The sequence below is a fragment of the Helianthus annuus genome, chromosome 15 (assembly GCF_002127325.2).
Source record: "Helianthus annuus cultivar XRQ/B chromosome 15, HanXRQr2.0-SUNRISE, whole genome shotgun sequence".
Taxonomy (NCBI): domain Eukaryota; kingdom Viridiplantae; phylum Streptophyta; class Magnoliopsida; order Asterales; family Asteraceae; genus Helianthus; species Helianthus annuus.
Window position 1 is genome coordinate 113,366,918 of NC_035447.2, and position 18,879 is coordinate 113,385,796.

Genomic DNA, 18,879 nt, shown 5'->3' on the forward strand with positions numbered 1-18,879 from the left:
ATTTGGACGGAAGATGTATAACCTTGTAAAGGGTAAAAGGGTTTGTGTTTTCTTGTGCCTTAACAGTTGTACATTGTGCATTAAGTGTTTTTCAACACCTTGTTCAATTACCATCTTGTCCTTCACATATGTTTGACGGATGTTCGAAGGACGAAATCTGAGGTTTACGAAGGATTTTCGCATGTGTTTTGTGATGAATCGACTCAGGTTAGGTTCTAAATGTTGATTTATCTTTAATCTTGATGTGGATTTGTTAGTAGATGCGGTTATTTCAAATTAGGTTGAAAGTTTTGTCATATTTGAATTTGTATTTTTGGTGATGATAGTTAGGTTAATTTCAGATATGACATAGTGAAAGGATAAATTGTTTTTGTAGTTTTGATTTTACTTTGTTCTGTTATATTTTGATCTTTTCCTTTAATTTTGGGACTGATAAGTGTCATGGTTTTGTGATAATTATGATATTTAGGTCATTTTTGGGGATGATAAGTGTTGTAGTTAGGTCAATTTTAGATATGGAATAGTGAAAAGATAGATTGTTATGTACTTTTGATTTTAGTTTGTTCTGTGGGATGTTTTGATATACTTTTTCATTTCCCAAGTGTTCTATGATGCATAAGCTGAGCCTGTGAGGCTATGATGCATAAGCTGAGCCTGTGAGGCTATGATGCATAAGCTGAGCCTGTCGACTCTATGATGCATAAGCTGAGCTTTGTTCTTAATATGTCTGAACTGAAACTGTTAAGGCTATGATGCATAAGCTGAGCCTGTGAGGTTACATATGTGTTTCTTGTGCTTAAAACACTTGTACATCATGCTTTAAAGGTTGTTTAAGTTTAGTGGAAAATTACTCTTGTACATCATGCTTTAAAGCGGGGTTACATAACACAATAGACTGTGATGATGATTGTATTTTGAGGGTACATAGAAGATCCGAGTAGCATCTTGGCGGGGCAATATCCAGGTTGCATAGTTCTCACTTTGCAACCGTGTGTTGCAGCCATGGCTTTACCCGTACTTGTGTTCATCTCTCAATTACATGTCTGAGTCTTTCAGTTGAGTGTAGTTGAGAGTTTGTAAAGTGTGAGTAGAGTGTAGATATCTCTGAATTATTTATAGAGACTGAAGCAAGCATGCTGTCTTTCAAGCATGGTGTCTTTCAAACAGTGTATGGAAGAGTGTTGATATATTATAGAGACTGCAGCAAGCAAGCTGTCTTTCACACAAAATTAAAGTGTTGCTTTTTCCTGAACTGAATTTAATTAGTTATACCTTTGGTTAACGACTGTCACGATCACTATTATTACAGAACAAGCTCACTCCGATCTTCTGGCAGCCGGAGAAAGTGTATCTGCTTGGAGAGTCTCGGAATCGGCTTTAGTGACGCTGAACGCTGCTTCATTAGAATAAAGGTTTTTATATTTGCAACTTGACAAAATGTGATTTATATTAAATTTATTTTAAGTTAATAGTGTACTGGTTATAACTAATATCAAATCTTTACTAATACTTGATTTCTTTTTATGATGGTTGACTTTGCGAGAACTAACGGAGCTTGTGTTCTTAATATGTCTGAACTGAAAGTGTTTGAGGCTATGATGCATAAGCTGAGTCTGTCAGGTTACATATTTGTTTCTTGTGCTTAAAACACGTGTACATCATGCTTTAAAGGTTGTTTAAGTTTAGTGGCAAATTACTCTTGTTGTGTACTCTGGATTTTGTGTTCTTAATCTGTCTGAACTGAAAGTGTTTGAGGCTGTGATGCGAAAGCTGAGCTTGTGTTCTTAATCTGTCTGAACTAAAAGTGTTGAGTCTATGATGCATAAGCTGAGCTTGTGTTCTTAATCTGTCTGATGTAAAAGTGTTTTGAGGCTGTGATGCAAAAACTGAGCCTGTGTAATCTATTTGAACTGAAAGTGTTTGAGGCTGTGATGCAAAAACTGAGCCTGTGCAAGGTTCGCTCGGTCCAACAACTCAAGCAAATGTTTTCTTTGCATTTTAGGGGGAACATGTGTGCTTCTCTCCCAGGGCATACAAAACATAGGTTATTGGCGGCAGCTCGCCATATTTAACATATAAAAAAACTTTATATGTTAAATTTGGCGGACTGCCGCCAATAACCTGTGTCTTGTATGCCCTGTGGAGAGAAGCACCCATCTTCCCCCTAAAAAACATAGAAAACATTTGCTTGAGTTGTTGGACCGAGCGAACCTTGCATAATGCGTCAAGGGAAACTATTGGTCGAGCGAGACATTTGTTCAGGTATCCTTATTTCATGATAAAATGATTATGAATAGTTGTGCATAAACTAATCGCAAGTTTGTTTGGTATATGCAGGGTAATAGGGAACAGAGGTTGAACCTGTGGTTTGACGCAACAAAGAACTTCCGTACTTACTCTATTCTATGACTACTGCAGTGACACCGGTCGGCTTGAATCGAGCCCAAATCAGTTTTCTGGATTTGAAATGATAGCCATTCAAGTTTATAATAAAAAGCAATCATGCTGTAGTGAACTACTTTTAAAAAAAACAGATGTATGTATGTATGCATGTTCTGATTATATATTAGAAACCACCTACATATTTCTGATGCTTGAATGGGAACGACTATTGGACCAACAAAAACAAGATAATTTCATATTTATGATGCTAGCTACCAATATGTATTCATAATTGATTATCTTGTATACACTTGTACGAAGTGTCATGCACAACAAAAGGTAAAGTTATTCTTTGTGTGCATTGCCACTCAAGTTCATTGTTTGGGTCAACTAACGGGTCAAAATAGGCTTTCGAACTCTAAAAATGGATCTTCGGAATCAGTTAGTTGTAGCAAGAAAATGGTTGGTTGGGTTATGTGGTTAACTTTACTAGATATGCCATCACTTCATCTGTTATAAAACACAATATTGACCCATCGGTTGGCAGGTTTCAAATCTTGACTTGACCTTTAGAGCATATGTATTGGTAAATATCTGCCAACGTACAGTAAGTAATCAGACAGCGTTACCTTTTCAACACTTAACATTTTAATGTTGTTTTTGTAGTTATGTTTAATACAAGTATAAATAGTTGGACAAAGGAGTGTTGTTGTGTTGGTCCAAACCGACATGTTATAGGTTGTATTTTTTTTAATAAAGATGGTAACTTTATTATATTCGGCAATGTATATGATTTGAATTACACTTTTTTTTAGATTATATTCGGCAATGTATATGATTTATAATCATTAACTTATGAGTTTTTAAGAGATTACAATTTAAATTACATAAGGTACTAATAGATCCTACTTGACCCGGATTACATCTCTAAACAATGAAACCCTAAAATCTTGAGCCATTTTTCTCTCTAAATTCACTTGCTACAATTTATCGCGCCATATTGAAATCGAAGAACAACAAACCTATAGGTGATAAACTAACGGTAAACGAGTATCCTATTGTAAATCGTCACTCCCGCCAAACCTATAGGTGATAAACTAACGGTAAACGAGTATTCTATTGTAAATCGTCACTCCCGCTGCATCGCGCGGGTAAATGGCTAGTCAACATATACGTATAAACAAGCACGTAAAACTCGGGGGGGGGGGGGGGTCAAAATGCCATTTTATAAAGTTTTTTGAAAGTTAAGAGGATGTAGGTATCAATACTACATGTTATATTGATAAGGCAAATTGGATTTAAATAATCCAAACTTTCTTAATTTGGCCAATAATAAACCCAATTCAGTTATTTGCCGATAATAATCTGAACTGGTCCACTTTTGGCCGATAATAGTTTGCGTTAAAAATAGCATAATGGAGTTAAGTTTTTTTCCAAATTACAAAAGGATGTTTAGTGCTTTTGATTAGAACGAGGATACGAGTTGGTTGATGTAAAATTTACCCTAAATACTGCCCCAAACGACGAAAACAATGCTTCAATTCAGGTGTTTAAAATTTCAATTAACAAAAATCAAGTTGTTTGGAGCACCGTTTCGAGATAAGTTTTACATAAATCGACTCGTGTCGTCGTTCTGATCAAAATCCCTAAAAATCGGTTTGTAATTCGGAAAAAAAAAAACTTATCTTCGTTAAGCTATTTTTGACGGTGGACTATTATCGGCCAAAAGTTGACCAATTCGGATTATTATCGGCAAATAACTGAGTTGTGATTATTATCGGCCAAATTGAGAAAGTTGTGATTATTTAAATCTAATTTGTCTATTGATAATGATATTTAATATCCATTGTTATAAGTAAAATGTTACACTTTTCGAGTATTGAACCCATAATCTCTTTTCTTTTAAACCTAGAGGGTTTCTCTCTATGATTAGGACAAAGCCTTAGTGACATTTATAATCTCAATTATTTCATTGGATTACGTAGGAAATTAAATTTCTTTTGAGATAAACCAGATAACATTTATTTAAATTATATAAATAAGAACACCACATAACATTTATTTAAGTAATATAAATAAGAATAAATGATCACTCAGCTTATATCTTTAATTTTAGAAATAAGATAAATTTAATTTGAATGTTTACTTAGGTTATAGGGTGTGGTTATGACCCTCATGACCATCATGACCCTCCATGTTAGTGCCATGTAACTCATCTTTAATTCACCATCCAAAACCACTACCCTAAGGGTATGGTCTTGACCCAAACCATTAGCCCCTTATTTATTATCTTTATCTAAACAAAAAGGAAATGATTTGTTGAAAAATGGAAAGGAGGACCATGGTTGCCATGGTTTAATCCATGCAAACCATGGTGGATTAATCAAGGGGGTGGTCTAGCCTTCCATTCATGTTCCTAGGTGGCAAATCATGTTCCAACCATGATCCCCACACCCTATAGCCTAAGTTGTTTAAAAATTTAAATTAAAGGAGGTATTGACACGTATCGAAATCACTTATTATAAGTTAGATGTAAATATAAGTTAGTTCTAGAGTTATTTTCCTTGAATAAACTTAATTTATTTTATTTTATTTTTTAACGGCGAATAAAATTAAATCTGCAAAACGTGTATATCCGAACACGTTAGCCGGGCTTGCAACCCCAGTCCCATCAGGTTGAGACAGACGACCCCTCTAGTTCTGGTCAGAGACGAAGGAAAGGGGGCGGGGAGATGGATGGGAACGACAGCTGCACGGGTTCGAACCCGGGGTCTTATCTACAACTTCTTGACTACTTTGGCACTACGCTATTAATGGGTGTCTTATTGCATCAAAGTGCATGAGACCAATGGGTATGGGCTTCGTTACATGGCCCGTCCCCCCCCCCCCCCCCCCCCATTAGGAACGTCCAACACCGCCCCCTAGGGGCCCGTCGCGGCAAAGACGTCGGAATTGTGACGCAGGAGACGGAGCAAAATTGGTGGGCCCCCCCTTGGGTAGTCCCCAAAGAGACTATCCTCCTCTCGTGATTACGTGGCGCCTACGTAACGGATAGTCTCCAAAAAGACTATCCTCCCCGTACCCACCGGTCTGAGATGCAATTTGAATGTACATCGTCCATCACTGTCCTTTTTTATCAGCAACCTAGACCATACATCAATTCAACAGTTGTCATCTTGTATCGAAAAGGTAAAACAGCTTCGTACCTCTACAAAATAAAGTTGCACCCCTAAAGCCATCTTTGAAAAATTGTTTTAAAAAGATTCGGTAAAAAACCATAAAAAAAGGCCCATGCTTTATATTCTGTTCGCATTTTAGGGTGGGATAAAGCTTTAAGACCAAATATCATGGGTTTGATTCTTACAAGAGGTTTTCTCATATTTATTGGTTTTCCTCCTGAATTGGTGTATATATATTATGCCTAGTGGAGATGGATATGACCGGGTGGTTCTGCTGCCACTAGTGACATAATGATACTCTAGCGGTCAGTGGTCCGTTAATGATCCAAATTTGCCGTTAAAAAACCATAAAAAAAAAACAAAAGCACGCAGAATATGCAATTATTCAAAAAAAACGTCTTACAATATAAAAATCAACTAGTATTAAACCATCCGCGCGTTGCGGCGGGGGCGTAAAAACATGCCAAGTTGCACCAATGCTACACCACTGTCGGTGACCACCAATACCAAAAAAGCTCGTAAAAACAAAAAAAAAATTAAAAAGAAAAAAAAATAACACCGAACGAAAAACAAAGTAAAATCTTTGAACCACGTACGTACGTCCGTTGCGGCGTGTTAATGTGAAGAAATTAGACCGAAACGTAAAACACAGAAAATAACTAAGATGGTCTAGGACCCGCGCGTTGCGACGAACTTGCCAAACAGGGAAAAATAGACGTGTTGCGATGGGCCTGTCAAACGGGAAAATTGACGAAAAAACGTTGAACCCCACATGTACGTTGCGGGGTGTTAACTTGCAAAATATAGAACGAAACGTAAAACGAAAAACTTGCAAAAAGATGAAAGTATGGGGCATCAAAATGAAAAATCAGTTAAAAAAAAAACTCTTCATGCTAAGGGCACAACTCTATAAAAAACAAAAATGTTTCTTGTTTATTATTTACTATGGTTTCTTAAAACCATCATACAAACTTCAATGCACATAGTACTAACAACATTGCCAAGGATTGTTACAAATTTATAGTATACTAGTCTAAGTACCCGTGTGTTACACGGGTGGTCTAAAAGTAAATTATATTATCTATCAGTGTTTACATATCGTAAACAAACTGTACGCATTATAACTTATGGTGGCATCCTTTTAAATAATAACTTATACAATAACAATAAAATAGTAATTTGTTACACTCGAAAAAAAATTCGAAGACAAATTATTAATTTATCCGTCTTTTTCCAAACTTCATAGTCTTTGTTTTCCTTTTTTTTGTTCACTTATGTTTGGCAGCAACTCTAAGCTTCCTCTTTGCATTTCTCTCTGGGTTAACCCCTTGTTTTCTTTTATCTCTTTTTGCCTTGAGATTTTTTCGAATCGAATTAAAATTTTGGTTAAAATATGATACCCTTATTTCGCCTTTGATGCTATCATGCAACGTTTGATTGTTTCGCCTCATCTGAAACAAAGATGCAAACATACATACGGATAAGAAATTTTAGGAGTAATGTTTGACGCTTTAATCCAGTTGTATTATAACTCAATTTTAAGACTAAGGTATAAGTATTTGAAAATAAATTTATCAAAATTTTCTTACTATAGAAGGCTGTTATTGTATCAAACTTTTCACACTTAAAAGTCTGTATCATCCCAAATCTAGTTTTCAAATTACTCGTATTCAAGAAAATAAAATCAACAATTTTAGTTTTCAACTTGAAATTCGTAGTTACCAAGAAACAATTAGCTCTAAATTCTACAACATATGCAAATGAATGTGTAATTTGTAAATTACTATAGTTTTATTAGATGGGGCACACCTTGAGTAAAGCCATATTTCGGTATTGGTCCTTTCTTTTTAGAAAAATAAACATTCATAACACATTAAATAATTTGATAATTTTATATGAAATAACTATCATAACGTTTAATTTATATAAAATAACTATTATAATTTTATACCCAAAAAACAACAACTCCCAATTGCTGCTGGTAATCAACATCATATTACTTTTAACATCAAAAAACAAGTCCAACCCTTTCCCGGGCTCTCGTTAAAGAAGGTGTATGCCGAATCGCTCAGGTCTATGTATGCACCGAACGAAGTCGATGGAGAGTCCTTCACGGCACAATTGGCACAGGGACGACTATCGTCCAAGTCTTCGCTAGGTATGAAGGTATTTTTGAGAGCAACGAGGTTGTCGGAATGCGGCTCCAACAATTCTTCATGGTCATCGTCTTGGGGCGGATCGATAAAATCCTTCCTAAGTTCTTTTGACCAATTTAGAATTAGCTCTTCTAGTTGAAATAACTCGTCAAGGAGCATTTCCCCTAGAATATCTGGCTGGGCGCATTCGAGGGAGAGATAGTGCTTATTTTTACTTTCGCCCCTCTTAAGGTTATAAGGAATTGGTGGGTCTATGTAGTGGGGCCTATAATTTAGAAAGTAACATTTTAATTCTTTATGTTCGCCTCCACATAATTGACACCACGTACCATAAGAGTACCGAAAGTAAAAAGAATTACTATCACTCATGTTTATGTCAGAAATTACCAACCGCCGGGATCTAACGGTTCTGTTTTCAGTAAGTGAATCTTGGGCACGGGGTCGTGTTGAGTGAGCATGGCCCCGTGTTCAGCTTACTGTCTGACTTAAAACAGGATTGCCAGTTCCAATGATTGAGCACGGGGGCATGTTCAGCGGGCACGGCCCGTGCTGAGCTCTGCAGAAGCTGAAAAATAAAAAAAAATCCTAAAAAAATAAAAAGAAAGATAAAAATATGATTAGGCCGTTGATTCCTAACTTTCTTAAAATCCTTGTGTCCCCGGCAGCGGCGCCAAAAACTTGATGCGTGTTAGGTGTAATATAATTTAGATGTATATTTAAACCCTTTTTACACTTTTAGCCAAGTTTTAAATTTATAAAACACGATATTTACTAACACTAAACACACATATGGGCAAGTGCACCCATCGTGGACGTAGTATAGTGTTGGTAAGATACCGAGGTCGTCCAAGGACACAAGAGCTTTTAGTACCGGTTTATCCTCAACGTCTAATCAAATAAAAAAGAAGTTAGAAAAGATTTTTAAACTAAGAAAATAAAAACTAACTAAATGCTAAAAATTAAAATAAAATAAAAACAGATAGACAAGATGAATCACTTGGATCCGACTCGTGTATTAGTATAACCTTTGATTATTTTCTCACTTTTGCACTTGTTTAAGAGATTATCTTAGTTATTGTAGTAGGCCCCTCTTTTGAAGGCGACGTTACCCTCAACCCAGTAGTTTGAGTCAGCAAAGATACAATCCTAAAGGGTCGGATTATTGGAAGATAATGAATTAAGTTATTAATGCAAATTATGGTAGGCCCCGCTTTTGGCGGTGACGTTACCCTCGACTAAGTAGTCTGAGTCAGCAGGGATACAGTCCTAAATAGCCGGGTTATAGTATTAATAGTAGTTAACTTATGAGGGGGTCAAAGAGTTTGGATCCCCGCCATCCAATACCTATGGGCATTGAAGGAGATCCTACTAAATTTGACCCAGGTCCCTTGCAGGACCTCTAAACGCTGAACAAGGGCAAGACCCTTACCAAACCATTCCCTTAACCCCCGACCAGGTAGCCAACATACCTCCATATAGACCGTGGAAATATGAATGGTGAAAATCTTTTCTTTTATATAGACAGTAAAATAATGCCAAGACACCACGGACAAACGATAAGGAAAGATCACCTTCAACATAAGTAACTAGTTATTAAAGTCATTAATACAAAACCAAATAAAAAGTGCAAAAGATTAAAAATAAAAAGTATTATACTAAACACTTGTCTTCACCAAGTGATGTAAGAGACTTAGGCAAACATGGCCTTGATTGTCAAGAACTCTTACGATTAATCTTGGATCTCGAGACGACTCACACACTCTATGATGGACAATGGATGATGGTGGTGGATGATGGTGTTGTGATGGTGGTGGGTGGTGGATGAAGTGTGAGAGAGGTGGTGTGCCAAGGGATGAGTTGAAATGAAACCAAGCACTCCTATTTATAGGCTGAACAGAAGGCTGGGCACGGCCCCGTGTCCGCTGGACACGCCCCCGTGTCTGTCTGACACTCTCTCTCTTCATTAATTGTAATTCGCAATTACAATTAATGCGCCTGCTGTACTTTCGCCACGCCCCCGTGCTCACTGGACACGGCCCCGTGGTGGGCAATAGAAGCTTCTATAGGTTTGTCTTTTCTGCTGCTTCTTGGGCACGGTCCCGTGCTGGCTGAGCACGGGGCGTGTTCAGTCTTCTGACTTCTCTTTTCTGCTTGGGAAGATGCCGTTGAGGGGTCGGGCAATCCACTTTTGTTCCTTTTCTTGTATTTATGTTAGATTTAGCTGTCTTTTTGCTTCTTTTGTGAATTTGAGCTCATTTTATCCTGAAAATACAAAAGGAAGACAAAAACACTATTTTTCCAACATTAGTACTTAAAAAGGGTTAGTTTTATGCTTCAATTGATGTAATTTATATGTTGCATTTTACACACATCAACTACGCCACCTTTCCTACAGAGCTATGCCTAATTAATTTATGGATGAGAAATGATCTGGTGTGTGCAGTCCTTCAGCTGATGATGTCCCACCATGTGCATAGTGGGAGTACCTTGAACCATTTGCATATGATGACTCAGATCTTCTATATTGGTTAACATGATCTTCCCTCATAGATGCATCGTGTGAGGAAGAAGCATGATGCCTGCTGAATGGATCACCTGAACTCCCTCCAATGTAGACTTGATTCATCTCATGTCTCAAGCTGTCAATCATCTCTGTTTTGATTTTTATTAAAATAAACATTAATAGCTAATATGACCTTTTATTTTTCAATCATTAAAGGTACAAACAAATAGTCACCTGAAGAGGAAATCCTTCTTTAAGAGAAGTAACATAAGAAGGAACATAATCCCACTGTCCACCATTAGCGTGTTAAGCACGGGTAGAATGGTAAAAATGAAAAGTACTGACATACAATAAATGAGATTAAACCCGCAACATTAAACTGTATGTTCAAAGTCAAAACACTTCAAATTTAACAATAAAATGAAATTTCTTTTTTAATAAGATAAAAACAATATTATACCTTTCTGTTCCAAGGGATCTTTGTCTGAAAGAGACTTACCACCTTGTTAATTCGAAGACGACTCAATGAGTGTATGCGACCCAGTTGATCATACTCGACATAGTATTCTCCACCATCCGGTTCGACACCTCCTCCGAACCGGATATGGTAATCCCAAAACCGTGAAACTTTGAGCTGAAACATTAGCCAATTACCAGATTGTTGATGATGCACCTACAATAATAAATAAACAAAGTGTACATTGTGAATAATAAGATAAATATCTCTCAAAGAACTGATGCACCTACAATGATAAGAACTGATGTGAATCCTATCTAAAACACCTACAATGATAAGAACTGATGTGAATCCTACCAAAAACCCATCATTTCTTTTTTCTCAAATACTAATCAAGAATTGTTGATGATAGGGTCAATATATTCAAAAGTAAACCACTTGAAAAAAAAATCATAAAAAAGTGACCAGCCACATTAACACAACAAATACTTTTAGGTGAAGATGACTTATAGAGTAAAATGGGGTGAGGATGGCTTATAGAATAGAAATAATTGGTGGAAGATATACTTTCCCTCAAACGACCTATTAGTGTCAGAAAAGGAAATGGCCAATGATAATAAGCATTTTGTCCAAGCATGCTCTGACCCAAACCAACATGGTCAGTTTGTAAAATTGGTATTCTCAATCACAAGAGTAAACACACAAATGCTAGCGATGAAATCTGGTATTATCAATCACAAAAAACATTCAGACCTGCCGAAAGCACAATCGTAGAACTTGTAGATTCCACAGAAACGCTACTCAAACTCAATAATTCCTATAAACTTCACATAATTCAACACTAAACCTGCTGTTAAGTACTGCAAATCACACAAATTACCTAAAAATTGCTAAAAAGCACAAACATTACTTCACATCCACCAAAAAACAAACAATTATCCCTAAAAACGTAACAATCTTGGTATTAAAAAGTGTGACTATGCGCAAGGGCAATCGCTTTTTTCACTTAGCGCCTCGAGTAAACCCAAGATGCGCCAAAATGCGCATTTTTGGGCGTTTTTAGGCCTCAAGTACGTGCGAAGAACCTTGACTTTTTTGGCTTGTAACCGATACGAAAAATTTACTACTTTCAACTCCTCCCCGTTTTGACCCGTTACCAATAATTACGAATAGAAAGCTTAAGGTATTGAACGTGAGGTTAACTTTTTTTATATATACACAATAAACCATGTAAAAAGTAGAGGTCATAGAAATAGCATTGAACGCGAGCTACTATCTATCTTGAAGGATAAAACGCACCTTAATTTAGCAAAAAAAATTCAATATATATATAAACCATTGACTACCTCACAATCAAATGACTCAACTTTCAAGAATAAAAGAAAAAGTTAGATCATAATTAAGCAATCACAATGAACAAAAAGAGCACTTGTATTACCGAGGCTTTGTCTCTGCAACCAACTCTGATATCGTCACATCACGGCCAGATGAAAGATGAATATGATATTTCTAGAGGAACGTAGAAAAAATAGCATCCCAACCATGTCATAACAGCAACCACAACAACCTGAAATTTGGAATAACATATGTAACTGTTAAGTTACTCAAACAATAGATCCATTTAAAGTATCTCACATCAACAACATATTAAAAAAATCAAACATCGAGAAATGAGAAAGAATTTGATGATCAAAGATCTTCACGAAGTGTGAGAACACATAGCTAAAATAATACAATCTTACAACTGACTTATCTTCTTGTTTTTTTTTTTTAATTTCAGCAAGCTTCTCTACCTCGACCATTTAACCTTACAGAAGTGTATAACAAATAACATAAAAATTGTTAATAGATCATTGAACTTTCAGCAAGTTTTTATTTTTTAGCACTGAATAAAGATTACATCCAAATTGTCAGTCTTAAATGAAAAGTCTTTAATTATGTGATGCCATAGATGGTGAAGCTTGAAAAGAATATATGTTTCTCGCCAAAACCCATATGTCCGGAATCAAATCATAAGCATGAAACAAATGAGTTAATGAAGAATACAAATCCTGAGTTGCACAAATTGATAATTAGTGAAAGAAAATATAAATAACTAACCAATCTCTCTTGTTCATATAATCGAGCTGCAAAACAGCTCTTTTTATTTGCTTAGTTGCCACATCAGTTCCCCTCAAATTTTCATGGTAAACTGTCTCATATATATTGTAGCCAAGCTCCTTTAACTCTTCAAGATCTTCATCTCTTATAATCTACAACATTGTTAAAAGTGAGAAATCAATATTTTTAATATGTACACAATTTGTTGAATTATCTATTGTAACTAAGATATCCACTTAGAAACTTATTTACCATTAGTATTGACTATTGAGATATCCCAAAAACTATCAGACTTAATTTCAGCCCTATATATTATAGATTTCCATGCTTAAATTCATAAACACCTTCATCCAAACTAATTGCATAATTATTAATAAGAAACATAATAATAAAAAATAACAACGAAGTTTAATTTTTTGTCTCCCATCAGAAATCTTCAATGAGCTAACCCTGCATACACCAACAACATCATTCACAAACAACAGGACTACATTTTGGTGCACGGTTGTTCAGGGTCCAGTTACTGCACCGCTACCTGTTTCAGGTTTAAAGAGTTCTTTACCACATATTGAAAAACCCAGCCACTAACACCCTATTTTGGTGTAAATGAAATCAAAAACCATATTAACTAAATCAATAAAGACAGTATAATAGCAAAATCACATGACTGAATGAAACCCTAAAGTCATGAAACCTTCAAAAGCAACAAACAACATCATTTCAATATAAATGAATCCTCCTACTGTTTAATCCAAGTACCTAATTACAGAATCATTCTGCTCAGAAAACTCGTATTAATCAATATAAATGATCTCGTTGACAACTTAAAATCGTTGACAACTTAAAAAACAACACAGCATTCTGAAAACGGAGATAATATTATGAAATAAAACATATGTTGGACGTAAACAAACCTTAAAATTGGATGATGAAGGATAAACCAGAAGGAACGATTGATCGAGAAGGAAAAGAATAAACGAAAGCGTAGGTTGGTGATTGTATTCGATTAGTTCGCTTGCTTTAAAACACAATCTGTCAATGGAATCTGAGCTAATTAGTTGCAAAGATTGGAAACTTGCGAACGGGTCAAAAGTCGCCCAAAGTGTATTCAAATGATCATAACCTCACAAACCAGTTTAAGAAAAAACATTTTTAGTTTAGTAGTGGATTTATAGTTAATTACCTATAAAATTAAAATATAAATTGACACAAATATAGTTTGTACCTTTGCATTGTTGAATAGATCTTCTGCAACAGTTTAATCCTTGAATTTCTAATGCTATTACTATTGTTTTTTATTATTATCTTTATAATAACAATAATTATATTAGTGATTAAGAGTACCATGGACAATCACCTACATTTACATTTATTTTTCAAATGATTATTTGCAAACCATTCATGAAATCACAAAAGAACAAAGTAGTGATTTTACTAACCATTTTATGTCAACCAAGCGCATAGGGTGACCGCTGTCCATATCCATTCCTTTAAAAGTGAAATTTCAAAGAAGACATAATTCCTCTTTTCTCATTTGTGTGTGTGAGACTGGTCGTGAATAATCATATGCATTTCACAAGCACAAATTCAAACAAAGATCAATCAAAAACAGTAAAATCTCTCATCAATCGTAGAATAAGACAAAAAAAAATTAACAAAATTACCTCAGTAAGATACCCGATTCCTCCTATCATCATCAGACTGGTGTACCTCAAAAGTGCATCCAAGTTCACACCGCATCACACACTCTGTATTTCGATACCCTGACACACAAAATCAAAATTAACATTAATATTAATATATTTAACAATGAAATTAACTTCTGTAATCAAATTCACAATCACTATTTGAATAAGAAAAGATGCAATTAGAGCACTTACAATTAGGGTTTCGCAGCTAGATTACCAAATACAGACAACATCAAAAAAGAGAAAACATGCCTGTGTTACCAATTGTGAAATCAACACATAAAGAAGAACCATACGTAGAATTAACAATTCTTGAAGACAACCCTTAAAAACTCAGATAAAAAATTTGGATAAGATGCAAAAGTTTTATGAAGGAAAAAACATAAAGAAGTGAAATTCGAAATTCACCACTGGATAAGATGCCATGGCCGATGCTCTAATCGGATTACATCATAAAAATCAAAGAAAACATACCTAGATGAGAGTTCGAATGCTTGAGATTTAGGGATTTCTGAAGTGGGTATGGCCAGGTACAATCGCTACAGATGAAGCCGTAGATGAGATTTAGGGTTTGTAAAATTGAACGTGTAATGTTTTGAGAAGCCGTGTGAATGTAAAGAGAAATCAATTTGCCTGGAGATTCAACTGATTGAGAGAATTGATTAGGTTTCCAAATTGAAGAAAGCGTATGTAGGAAGAAGGAAATAGAATTGGCGCTCAAATAACAATTCTCTGGCCAGAGAGCATTGCCACATCAAGGTCAAAAAGTCAACATTATTTTGCTTTAGTATAAGAGATAGATAATATGATAAAAAATACAAAAAGTTTCATAAATATTGTTGTAAAAACATAACTGGCAAAGTAAATTTTATTTGTTGAAAGAATAGAATGAGAGTATAAAAAGTTTCATAGATATTGATGTAAAAACAAAACTATGAAAATATATTTTATTCGTTGTTTCTTCTTCTTCATGTGACAACCAAAAGTAGAATTGTATTTCTATCTTGCGGTTTTCATCTCCGATTTCATGTTCGAGATTATCTTTTTAATTGTAAACTAGTATTAAACTTGTGTGCCCAGATACATCAAAACCGTAAAATCACTAACATGTTTTACGAAACTTTATATAAGAAAACCTTAAACTTCACGTAAAACCATAGTATTAAACTTGTGTGCCCAGGTACATCTAAAACCATTAAATATTTGTACGGTTTAAAAGAACGTCTAAAACAATTGGCCGGTTAAAAAATAACGTTACGAAAATTCACGCCAAAACGCAGATAAAAATAAGCACTTGACAATGTAAAATCCAAAATTTATTAAAAATTTCATTTAAAAAGTTGTAAGTGGAAAATAAAAAATAAACTACATAACAATTGAAACATACAGATTTGACAACCTATACGTTTATACTTCGATGACTTATACATTACTTACTATACACGACTCTTTTCGAATGAAATTTACACCGACACGGAGATAAAAATACATATGTTCAACGATATAGTTCGATAATGATGAAGTTGTCACCAACCAAGTTCACTGAAAAAGTATAAAATAGATAACGCACTGAAAAACTGTAAAATAGATAACTTTACTTCTCCGATAAGAAATACTTTTCCGTGTCAAAAATTAAAAAAAAAACAGAGAGAGAGAGAGAAAATATATATATATCACATGAAAGCAAATCCTTTAACAATCAGACGGTGAAAGTGAATTTATGTGCAATCCTTTAACAATCAGACGGTGAAAGTGAATTTATGTGCCATGGTTCCTAATATTCGATTATACATTTACACTCAAATAAAAGTATAGCCAATTAAACATGATCGTTTTTTGTTACAAAGTCTTTTCAATATAAATTTGTTAAGGTTGAACTTGTACATTTTTTATACCATTCATAATAGATCCCTTATATTTATGTGAGTGAGTTTCTTGTATTATAAGTAGAGGTGTTCAAAACCGGATATCTGAAATTTTCGGATACCAAATTTCACTATTCAAATATGTATCCGAAATTTCGGATATCTGAATATCCATTTTTTTATTTAATTTTTGTTTTTTGTTATTTTTTAATATTTGGAACCACATATTTCAGATAGTTTCGGATACCCATTTTCAGATATTTATCGGATATTTCGGATATTTTTCGGGTATTTCGGTTATTTTGGTATTTTGGATATTTTCGGATATTCGGATATCCGAAAAAAACAAAAGTTAAATTTTCGTATATTTCGGATATCCGAAATAACCGAAAATTTTTAAATCACTATCCGAATGCGAATCCAAATCCGAAAATTCGGATCGGATTTTCAGATACGGATAATTCTGAGTTAGGACAAAAGGACATAACGTGCAAGGGTTTGATATAACAACTCTCCTAAATAATTTTTCGACACCCCTAATATATTTAAAATGCCCCTATATGTCTTAAAACATACCCCTTATGTGAAAATCGAGCCCAAAAATACCATATACAATTAAAAAGAAAATAAAAACAAGATTCAGTCCTCGCATGCGGGCCACGAACGAGTTGATGATGATCTACGCGGGCCGCGACAGCTCGTAGACAGGGCGAACCCCCAGGCCGCCACGTGGCAGCCTCGTGTCACGCCTAGTGGCCGAATCAGCACAGCTAGGGCCTACCCTAGCTAGCCTCGCGGGCCGCGAAGCCCTTGGATGGAACCTACGCGGGGCGCAACAAAGACGAAAATCAGCACTATAAATAGATGCATTTGGCCGTTCATTCAAATCGTTCAAAACTTTCTCTCTCTCAAATTTCTACATAGCTAAAGTAATTTTCGGGCATAATACCCCCCTAAATAACGAAGTTCTGCCTCGTTGTAAATATCATACCTCCGGTTACGTATTAGATACGCTGCCCGATTGATCTAGGTTCCATAACGGCTGTCGTGGTTCTGCCCGACGTAGTCGTTGGAATGCCGTCTCGGGAAGGGTATTACTAATGTAAATATTGGGTTATTATACTAACGCATGTGTATTTGTGTAATTAATAGATAATCACCAGGAAATTCTTAATGAAACTCTAAGACAGCAATGTGAGTAATCTCCTTTTTGAAAAATTGTTTTTACAAAACCTCGTATGATTAAAATTATATTAAATAGTGACTGAGTATTTGTGTTCTACAATTATCATCGCTATGTTGGGGTTTTGTATACAAAATTTGTTACTACATTGTGAGTAGACATGACCACAAGTCGGGTTGACAGTACCATGGGTGGTAATTAAAGTAGATGGAAACAAATGTAATTGCGCGACCGTCCTCAATACTGTACAACGGCTTTTACATGTCTTGATTAAACCGGGATTCACTTACCAATATTTCCCACTGACAAAATGTTTTTAAACGCGTTTCAGGTAACAAAATGTGAAAGCCAAATAGAAGCCAGCTGGACAGCACTGAAGGCTTAGAAAAATGGCTATAAAGTTACCTAAAATAAAGAGATGTTTTCATTTAAATAAAATAGGGTTTATCCCTATACAAATGTGTGTACTTGAAACTTTGGATTATCCCATGTGTTTAATATTATAAAAGCGTCGTATTTTACTCTGATAAAATATTTCCTAACTACGGTCCTGATGTAATATCCGCTGCCAAAATGATAAACACCAATACCACCGAAAATGGCGGTGCGGCCGCCCGTTCTCGGGAAATTAGGGGACGGGGGTTGCGACAGAAGGTGGTATCAGAGCTAAGCCACTGATTCAGCCACATAAGTGTTCTGCTGACACCAAAATTTATTCAAGATGTTAGGAAATTAATTACGGAACTACGTGCATATTTGTATTTTATTGTTGTGTGTTATTTGACTATTTGTTAGTTTACAGTATGAGCGACCAAGGACCTTCCGACGCCTACCGTCAGTTGTCCAGGTCACCTAGGAGCGAAGGCACCTCTTCACAGCCTACCCTCTCAAGGTATTCAGCTGACAATGAAGATGGGATATTCGTGTTTAAGGCTCAGTCTGAAAAGTCATTCCCTCCTAATAAGAGAGGATGGTTCAGTAGAGGAGCGCATGAACGTAGGAAAAGGATGAAAAAGTTATAACAAAAGCGTGCTCTAGCAGCCATTAAGAGAGAAACAGATGCTCACACCCAGGATATGCTCAATAGGAGTTTAGCAAATTTCCATATCCTAGCAACTACAGCTGCAGACCCTAACCTGGAGCAACTCATAGCACCCCAGCCCTTACCACTGTTTCCCACACAACCAATGGAAATTGAAGTCAACTCAGAAAATCAAATCCTGATGCCTGATTTTGACCCCACTGAGATACCTAGAGTACCAGCACCCAATCTCTTAGACCCAAACTACGACCCTTGGTTTGACGACCATAAGGATTACCAATAACGCTACTCAATAACTGAAGACGAACCCATGCCAAATCTAGC

General features: G+C 35.6%; 2 long non-coding RNA genes across 7 annotated transcripts; one reads left to right on the top strand and one right to left on the bottom strand.

Moving 5' to 3' along the window:
• Nucleotides 1-2,201: 2,201 nt before the first annotated feature.
• LOC110910133 lies at nucleotides 2,202-2,531 on the top strand. Its single transcript, XR_002575880.2, has 2 exons — nucleotides 2,202-2,262; nucleotides 2,338-2,531. It is a non-coding gene; the product is annotated as an uncharacterized LOC110910133 (long non-coding RNA).
• A 7,441-nt stretch (nucleotides 2,532-9,972) lies between these two features.
• LOC118487668 lies at nucleotides 9,973-15,208 on the bottom strand. 6 transcript variants are annotated; one of them, XR_004882554.1, is made up of 9 exons: nucleotides 14,940-15,208; nucleotides 14,658-14,717; nucleotides 14,442-14,540; nucleotides 14,217-14,325; nucleotides 13,692-13,809; nucleotides 12,778-12,929; nucleotides 12,116-12,244; nucleotides 10,455-10,893; nucleotides 9,973-10,369 (listed from the first exon to the last, which is right to left on the bottom strand). It is a non-coding gene; the product is annotated as an uncharacterized LOC118487668 (long non-coding RNA). The 6 variants fall into 6 exon arrangements; XR_004882555.1 differs by lacking the exon at nucleotides 14,658-14,717 and having other exon boundaries at nucleotides 10,455-10,560; nucleotides 10,681-10,893; nucleotides 14,940-15,205; XR_004882557.1 differs by lacking the exon at nucleotides 14,658-14,717 and having other exon boundaries at nucleotides 10,455-10,508; nucleotides 10,681-10,893; nucleotides 14,940-15,203.
• Between the last annotated feature and the right edge of the window lie 3,671 nt (nucleotides 15,209-18,879).